Source organism: Tachypleus tridentatus, chromosome 7, assembly GCF_004210375.1.
Source record: "Tachypleus tridentatus isolate NWPU-2018 chromosome 7, ASM421037v1, whole genome shotgun sequence".
Classification (NCBI taxonomy): Eukaryota; Metazoa; Arthropoda; class Merostomata; order Xiphosura; family Limulidae; genus Tachypleus; species Tachypleus tridentatus.
This window is the reverse complement of record NC_134831.1, coordinates 86,604,176-86,613,374: the sequence shown is the minus strand read 5'-3', so window position 1 is coordinate 86,613,374 and position 9,199 is coordinate 86,604,176. Positions and strand designations below refer to the sequence as shown.

The 9,199-nt window shown below is 29.3% G+C and overlaps 1 long non-coding RNA gene across 3 annotated transcripts in view; it reads right to left on the bottom strand.

Annotated features, from left to right (window-relative positions):
* Positions 1-276: 276 nt before the first annotated feature.
* LOC143256112 (uncharacterized) overlaps positions 277-9,199 on the bottom strand; it is an 88,624-nt gene continuing 79,701 nt past the window's right edge. Inside the window, exons 1-3 of one of the 3 annotated variants that reach the window (XR_013031084.1) lie at positions 7,234-8,000; positions 5,077-5,235; positions 277-4,286 (exon numbers count right to left, since the gene is read on the bottom strand). This is a non-coding gene — a long non-coding RNA (uncharacterized LOC143256112). Of the gene's footprint in view, positions 4,287-5,076; positions 6,430-7,233; positions 8,001-9,199 lie in introns of those variants that run through there. The other 2 variants (XR_013031083.1, XR_013031082.1) reach the window with 2 other exon arrangements.

Below are 9,199 nucleotides of genomic sequence, written 5' to 3'. Positions count from 1 at the left end.
AAGAACTGTGACTATACAGCAATATCTGTAAGTCAAACACAGCCTATAATAAAAACAATCTACAAAACATTTTTTTGGAAACTGTGTACTAGTCATTCTGTAAACAACTGTATTATTATTTCTTAACTTAAAAAAAAACAACAACCAACATGTCATTGAAGTATGCTTGTTTGTTATTGGATAAAACAATATAGTTTCATATAATATAGTACTGGTTAATACATACAAATTACTCTTTAAAACATTAAAAAATAAACATCAGCTAACAAAACAACAATAAGTATACAATTAACTTTTAATGTATTCTATCCATTCATCCATCCAATATTTTCAGAAACCAAAACAGATAATAAATATACTGTGTACATAAACATATAAATATAGCTCTATATACAACTCAAGCAAAAAAATGGTATTATTAAATTGGATCAATTTACCAAACATTTATAAACTGATTTTATGGAAATTGTTTGGTTTGCACACAAAAGGCACTTGAAAACTATTTCCCAAAAACTCAGCAACAAAGGTATGGACAGATAGTTACAATAAACTATTTTGTGGAAAAAAAAATGTACCCCACAAACAAAAAAAATGTACAACGTACTATGCAGATAAATATCTTTCTTAGTTACTAAACAAAAAAACATTCCACAATACTTGATTTCTTCAAACTGAAAAATATCAACATCTAACACAACCAGAAAAATAAGTATGTTATACAGTTTCTTTGCAGCAGTTATAAGTTTATAATGATTAATAAAATATTTTCCAAACACACACACAAAAAAAACAAACAGTTCTGACTTGTTTTATTTGAAATCTACTTGTAAATATTATGTTTTAAAGTTAGTTTCTAGATAAATTTTTATTATTTACACAAAGGCATGACAATATTATCAAATTTTATAACCTTTTAACGAGTGTTAAACTCCCAATTCAGTTAAATGGTTTTAGCTGTTTCCAGAAGTGTAAAACTAAACATAAAGAAGCACTTCATAGTTCAAAACATCAAAGCAATATACACATATTTACACTAATTATTCATGTCCACAGTAACATACTATTCTGAAAAAAAAAAAAAAATGTGTATGGTCAAAACAAAGTAATACAAAAGGCTGGGACAAGAAACAACTAAATGTTGAACATTCAAGAGTAAGCAGTTTGAAACATGATGTGACCACTGAAGTTCAACCTGACAAAATGGATTGTAAACAACTACGAGTTTTTGTGAAAACATTTAAGAAACACAGGGGTGATACCTCACAGAACTTTCCACCCTTCATGATGGTTATTAGCTTACAAATATTTTGAACCCTTAAGACAACTGATGGTCACAGAAAATTTTAACCCTTATCACTAATCTTTGTAGCTGTTGAAGGCCTGTGCAAGGGAACTTGCACTATCATTAACAAATTGTTTTATATTAGTTAAAAGGCCACTCTGACTTTTTTTCACAACAAAAACAAAACAAGAAAGTATTTTACTCACTATCTAAACATGGCTATCTTTTGTTAGAATTTTATATTGTACCTTTTTCATTTGTCTGAATCTCTTGAGTATCTAATATGATTCACAATTTTATATTGCTCTGTACCTTTTTCATTTGTCTGAATCTCTTGAGTATCTAATATGATTCACAATAGGTATTCCAAGAATTAAAAAAACAAAAACATGATATAGTACTATACTTGTACTAACATAAAATGATATGTAAATCACGAGTACCAAGCCTTCTGTTTACAATCAGTAACAGGAGTAATGTTACAAAAATTCTTCTTCATTAACAAATGTTTACTAGTAGTTCTAGTGCTGTAAACATCTACAAGTTTGGGACCACAAAATTGGTATTTCATGTAACAAACAGAAGCAGAAACAGTATAGTGTTAGAGAGAAAAAAAAAGAACCCCTTAATGTTTAATTACATCTCTCCCATGAGCAGTCAAATTTATAAATGAAAAAGCATGAATGATATATAAAAAAAAGCAACACTTAATGACTGTAATTATGAAAAAAATTGGATCTTAACATATTTTTCATGAAGTATGTATTATTCACACAAACAAAGTAAATTATATTATCTTATTATTAACTGCACTGGACTATTCCACTAAAACCTCTTTGCAAAGGAAAAGTATTTAACTACACCATCTACCAGATAGTGGGGTTTATTTAATGTAAAGTACAAAAACTGTTGACAATTATACCCCATAATAACCTGATGATGTGTCATTCATTGTGAGCCTAAAATGTACAGTACAACATAACTAATAATTATTTTATCTAATTAGTCAATTACAATTCAACCAGTAGCATACTTATATGACAAGTAAAAGGCACAACTTTAAATGTTTCATAAAAGTTAAGCACAACTAACTTCTTTCAGTGTCCAATTATTAGAGAAACATGTCAAACATTATTCCCATTTTTAAGATTCTTTAAAAGTCCTTTTACCATTTGTAGACTATCCTACCAAACATTTCTTACAAGCATGAGATGTGTGAGATTTATTTCAAAATAAACTGAACACTGGCTTTCAGATACGCATAACACGTAAATATGTTTAATATTAAGTAAAAACCAGCTCTAAGTGTCTGATGTAAGTAGAGGATGAAAAGTCTGTTTATACAAATTAAACTACCTTGTAATATTACTACAGACATATTTGTTTTGTATATGTTACAAACAAACTGAATTATTCTATAATAGTAACATCATATGCTCTTCTCCATTAGTTTGGTAAACAACTTTGTCAAATTATTTAGCACCACAAAAAAGTCACCTTATAGCAACATCAAGGTACAGCACAGTGACAATCATTTAGCCACTTTTTCATGGTTGTAGTACTGTTTGTTTGTTTTTAGCATCTCCCACTATATTAGAGTATACCATATTAGCAGGGTAACAATCACATTACCATTGTTTTTCCTTGTCAGAGTACTGTGTTTTTCTAGTGTCTGCCATTAGGTTGCAGCAGTTGTGTAAAGCAACAATCATTAAGCCATTTTTGAATTATTATAACACAATGTATTATTATGTTACAGCATACCAGTCAACTATACCTAAATTATTGTACATAATACTAACTGTTCTCTCCTGTATTGTCTGCTCACCATTTTACTTCACCACATACCAGGTTGGCAATTTTACTTTGTATCCACATGAAAATGTTTCTTCTAGTAATCACTGGGACCACACTTGAATAACTGTATTAAGTACCATTCTAAAATCTCATAAAGGCCCTTGGTGTTTGTTTTGAAAACACATCTTTACAGATATTGTTTATACAGATGACTCTCTCAACACAACTATATCAGTGTGTTGAATCATAAAGAAGACAGTTTAGATCTATCATAGCTGCTATTTATTAGACCACAAGGTTTGTTTATATTCTAATATCTGTATGTAACTTTACAATTAGTTGTTAAGTTATATTCAGAAAAACACAAGGAATTCAGTTGTGTCACAACAACAGTTTATTAGATGATTCAAGTTCATTTTCTAATATCTATGTATTACCTTAAGACCAAACAGTTATGAGCTGGCTATTAAATCAAATGGAAAATTAGAAGAGAACTATAACACTGACCCTAGTTGAATGTCGTTTTTTTATTATTTGTGCTAATATCACAATTTAATTATAATATCAAACTTCCCTTAGAATCACACTCTTTCCTATTCTATAACACAATAAATGGGCTAAACAAAAAGTGATTTAAAACTGAGAAATAAAGCAACACATGGGTCAAATAATTTTAATAATTTAGTGTCATAAACGTTTTTGTCTCTCACAAAATTTTAAAACTATATAGCCAAACAATCAAAAACTGGTCAATATGTTTTGTGAGAAATAAGTAGAAAGTGCACTTCTTGGCCTAATTTCCCTTTATGGCAGACATGAATATGGTAAGCTCTGCTCTAGAACTGTCCATTTTTTAACAAAACTACAGTAAAGAATAATAAGAATCTTTATATTTTATTAATGTTAACTGAAAGCCTGGTTCACTCACTTCTCAGAATAATTGATATCAATGTTCTTGACATTGAACAGTCACATTTTACTAATTCATTGAACACACAAAAACCTGAATGGATACTTTCCATCAAGCCAGTAATTATAGGAAACCAAAATATGTAACAAAGGGAAGAATAAAGTACAATTATACTAATCACTGTTTGATGTTAACTGTCTGAGCTGTTTCAGGACGGTTTCTACCAACTTCTTCTTGTCTTGTCGATTCTTTTTTAATGGTGAAAATATATTTTTCTTCTTGTCTGATTCTCTCACCCTTAAGGGAGTAAAGAACATTAATTCACACTAAAAGTATGGACAGGTCAAATTAATAATATTTTAAAAAATTAGTAAATTATATTATTAACATTGTACAAATCTTTTTCATTCACAAGCCTGAACAAGACCTACCTAAAAAAATAATAAGACCCTTTAAAAAAATGTTGCATTATTTGAAACTTGTATGTTTTAGCAATAATTTTATTTCTAAAACAACTTGAAAGGTAGTTATACACTTTTCATAAATAAATAAACATTGCAATTGGTTCAAAAGCATGCATTATAAAATATAAAGTGTAAACACACCATTGTAAAGTAAAAAACAAAAAAAAACTTATCTTTATAACACAAATTCATCAATCAATCAATTCTTTTATAAGTCTACACACACACACAAATTTGCCCTAAACAATGTTTTAGGTAACACTGCATTACAAATCATTTGCTACTAGAGAAAACTCAAGTGATTCTTGGTAATTAAATAGTTTTGGTTTCAGATATGTAATCAGAACTTGTCCATCACCTCCAGATTTTAAGATACTGTAGTATCTCACTACTTTATCAACAATATGTGTAATACCATACAATCAGCTCAGTTCAATAGGTTTATACTGTGAAATTAAGTTTACATAGAAAGTTTAATTAACAAAAGGAATAAATTTTTGATTACTTCAAACAGTAACTGTATTGTATTGGTGTAAAACTCCATATATATTGTTTATATGTGCTACTTGTTCTTGATAAAATTATAATGACTTGCACCAATTTTGCTTCATTCCCATGTTCACCTTTTCTGCCCAGGAATATTTGAGGAGTCCTTCAACTGAGCTTAAAATGGGAAGAGTGATACACCTCTCTCTCAACTGCTTTTCACTCACTCACTCAGTTGATTACTTTGTCTGGCTTTGTGCACACTCAAAACAAAGTCCATCTTCCTCACATCATACCTGTGATATAATCAAATAAAATCAAAATTTTGTTTTTAAAATATTTTAAACTAGTTCTCTAAACATAATTCTTTTATACTTTTCAGAAAATTATTTCATGTACTGACTGCTTTCACTTCAAGTCCAAAAACCACCTAAACAGTTTATGCTACATTTGTGTTGTACTGTTTCCAAATCTGGCTTCACACAGTGGCTAAATAAAAGAAGAGCAATTGTGTCATCAATGATACAATGTGAGCCCAAAGATCACTTAACTGTTATTGTTGCATTAATATTTCTGGATATTCAGACAAAACTAAACAATACACTAAATATCCAGAGATTGCATCTGTGATGAAACCAGTATCTCATGGGGATGATTTTCTTGTGTCACATCCAGCAGCAAAGTGGGAAATAGAAGTTATACTGCAAAAAAGACAATGAATCATCTTTACTTCCTTCATTTAGTAATTTTACCCCTGTGGCATCTCAGCATAAACTGCCTCATTTGATCACACAAGATGAGCTAAATGATCAGATCTGTGACTTGTTTTATACTGAAACAGCATGGGAATTTTCATTTACGACAATGGAATTTATCATAAAAGTCTTGCTTCTCACTACAGCACGCAAGATACTTTGTGTTTCTGTACAAATGTTGATGCACTAATTGAAGAATCAAGTACTGAATATACTCTCAAGAAAGAAAACATTTTACCAATACATCTAAAGTTAGTGTGAAAACTGTGCTTTTACATAATGAGAACACTAAGCCATTGGTTCCTGTTATTAATGATGTAAACATTGTAGAACATGCAGCTTATACCTGAAGCAATCAAATATCCACTACTGCTAAGTCTATAAAGTGAGTATACTAAACACTGTAGTCTGTCTGGGATAGCCAATATCATAAAATTCATTTAAAAAAAAAAGGAATGGCCAGTGAGAAAATTATGTTCCAGGAAAACAGAAAGTTGAGTTCCAACTTTCACTGAATCATCAAGATATGTTTCTTCCCTCACTCCATCTGTCTTATAAGTTTCAAAAATTCAGTGAAGTAAAATCTAAAAGGTGGTATCTTTGTTGGGTCACAGATTTGGGAAGTGCTGATGAATGGTGATTTTGAAACATTACTCAGTCAGAAAGAACTTCCTGCAAGGAAATCACTCAAACTGGTTGTTAAAATTTTCTTAGGAATTTACAGAGATGAAAACTATGTTGGATTAATGATATCTCTGAGAACAAGATGAAAACTGGGTCCAAGATGTCACTACAGTTACACTTCTCACACTTTTAATTAAGCTTCTTATCAAATGATCTAGGTGCAGTGAGCAATAATCTTGGTGAGCACTTCCCTTAAGTTATGTCTATAATAGAACAGTAACATAAAGAAAGACAGTGGAATCATGTGATGACAGAAGATTACTGTTGATTCTTATAGCATGAAACTAACAACATACATAAAAGATGCAATAAGTTAGTCAGGTATTTTGTAAAAAGAAATAAATAATAATACCATGATGAAAGTTTTAAACATAGCTTAAGTGTATTTTCAGTATATAATTACACGATTTTTAACATTCTTAAATGCAATTTTCAATAAATAAATAAAGTTATCAGAGAGAGTTATTTTCACAATATATAAGAATATTTAGAATAAACATAAGATAACTCAAAAACTAGAGGTGATCAGTAATATTCAACAATTTTTAGAATCAGGATCAACAAACTACTCATGAACAGTTGTATTTTTATTGTGGTAGAGAAGCTTTTGTGCACAGTGTAACTTCTAAACATATAATTACTGTGCAAAATTACTCAAACACTTATATGCTTTACATATTTCTAAAAATTACTTTGATTGAATGACTTAAGGATTTTTCAACACATAAACAAAAAACATGAATTTTATCTCATAAGTACAACTCAAAGCTGATAGTTAAAACCATATATAACTTATATTATAAAGAAGCTTACACACAGAACAACCTTAAATATAAAATTTTCAAAATTACTTACAGATCAACCTGTACAAACTATATACTTCATGATATTCCTACAAGTACCTATATTCTTAGTTATGCCAACTAACAAGACATGCTTTAACAGATATGAGGTGTTCTTTCATTATAAAAATCCCAGGCACCTAGTTATCATAAAAAAAAGGTTAAGGAAAACTATCGTATTTATATGCAAGAAAGTATCAATTAATTGTGCACATTTGTGGTAAGCACTGTTAAATATATGAATAAACAAACATTCTGAATTTAAGTGGTTTTCTACTAAATAAAACTAATTATGGCTAAATTAACTAACACATTCATGATTATTAACTTCAAAATGTAAAATATAATTTTAGTTATACACATTATACCATAAATTTAAGATTTTATTTCTATCTACCTTAGAAAAATAATATATTGATAATATTTATCTACTTTGTATTCAATGTTTTATTACTCTCACATTACACGTGGAGATGAAAATCTAAGAATGTTTATTTAATGTGAAGCATTGGAACCTATCATCTTGTGAATATGTGCAAATTGTATGCATGTATGATTAACTGACTACACAACAGACATTCAACTATTATTAAACTCTCAACAGTTAAAATTGATTCATTAATAATTATGGTATTAATACAGAGAATTCTCAAGTTATGTTTAATATATAACTATGATAAAAAAACATCTACAGAGAGAAACATTTTGGTAATAAAATCTACAACTGTTTCCAACTTCTGATCAAAACAAAATACCTATATAGTTCAAATAAAAATTAAGCGAGTAATGAATATTATATACGTCCTAACATATCACCATACTTATGATGATTAGAAGGTATTGATTCATCTGTCATGGTACCCTCAATGCAAGCAAATTTTTGCTATAATCCCAAACACAAAATTCAGCTAGCTTAGGAGGTTTAGTTTTGTTCTAAACACTTATCTTAAGATAACAATGCAAAATAATCCTCATAAACAAATATATATATCAAACAATTTAACCAATACTAAAAATAAACTAACATTAAGGAAAGAAAAAATAAAACATTACTTTAATCACAGTCTACAACTATTTATCATCTTACCTTCATTCTTTCTAAATTTGTATTTACATCTGTCAAAGGCTAGTTGAGAAACTAAATAAGACTTAACTTTAATTTAAAAAATGAAACTTGACATCTTGCAGGACATGTCTTGGAGTAAGACATCAATAGTATCAGGTTTCTTAAGGGCAACATATAACTAGGTAACTAAACATACAACTTTTCAGGTGGCTATACGTTTCCTTTTTCCTTTTTAAAATCAAAACATGCATAATAATTATTGGAAAGACTTTAACAATTTATAATAAAGCAAGTTATAGTGACATTTAAAATTAACTTTGATCACTTTTTTATGTTCCACTTACTTTTCAAGCAGAACTACAGCAACTTGTGGGTTTACCCTTCAATACTTACTATTTTCTTGTCCATAGTCAAAAGTAGGTTGCCCAGTCCCATGTCATGAAAAGATCTAGAAGTTATAAGAAAATATAACTACAAAATTCTGCAAGATAAATTCCAGTGCACCAAAATAAAGTAAACTGCTATACATAAATTAACTAACAAAATTACAAGAAGAAGGAATTGTACACTATAAGTCAGAAAGTAATAATATCAGTTTTAGTGAAAGGAGACTGATGGACTCTGTGACTAAACTAAAATAATTGGAAGATGTGATATCAAAAAAAATATGGAACTATTTTATTGGTAGAGTTTCCACAGTTAATACATTTTAATTATGTTTGTTTGTTTTCAATTTCATGCAATGCTACCACGAGGAGCTATCTGCACTAGCCATCCCTAATTTAAGTGTAAAACTAGATGGAAGTCAGCTAGCTATCCCTAATTGTAGTGTAAGACTAGGGGAGAGAGTCAGCTAGCTATCCCTAATTTAACAGTGTAAAACTAGATGGAAGTCAGCTAGCTATCCCTAATT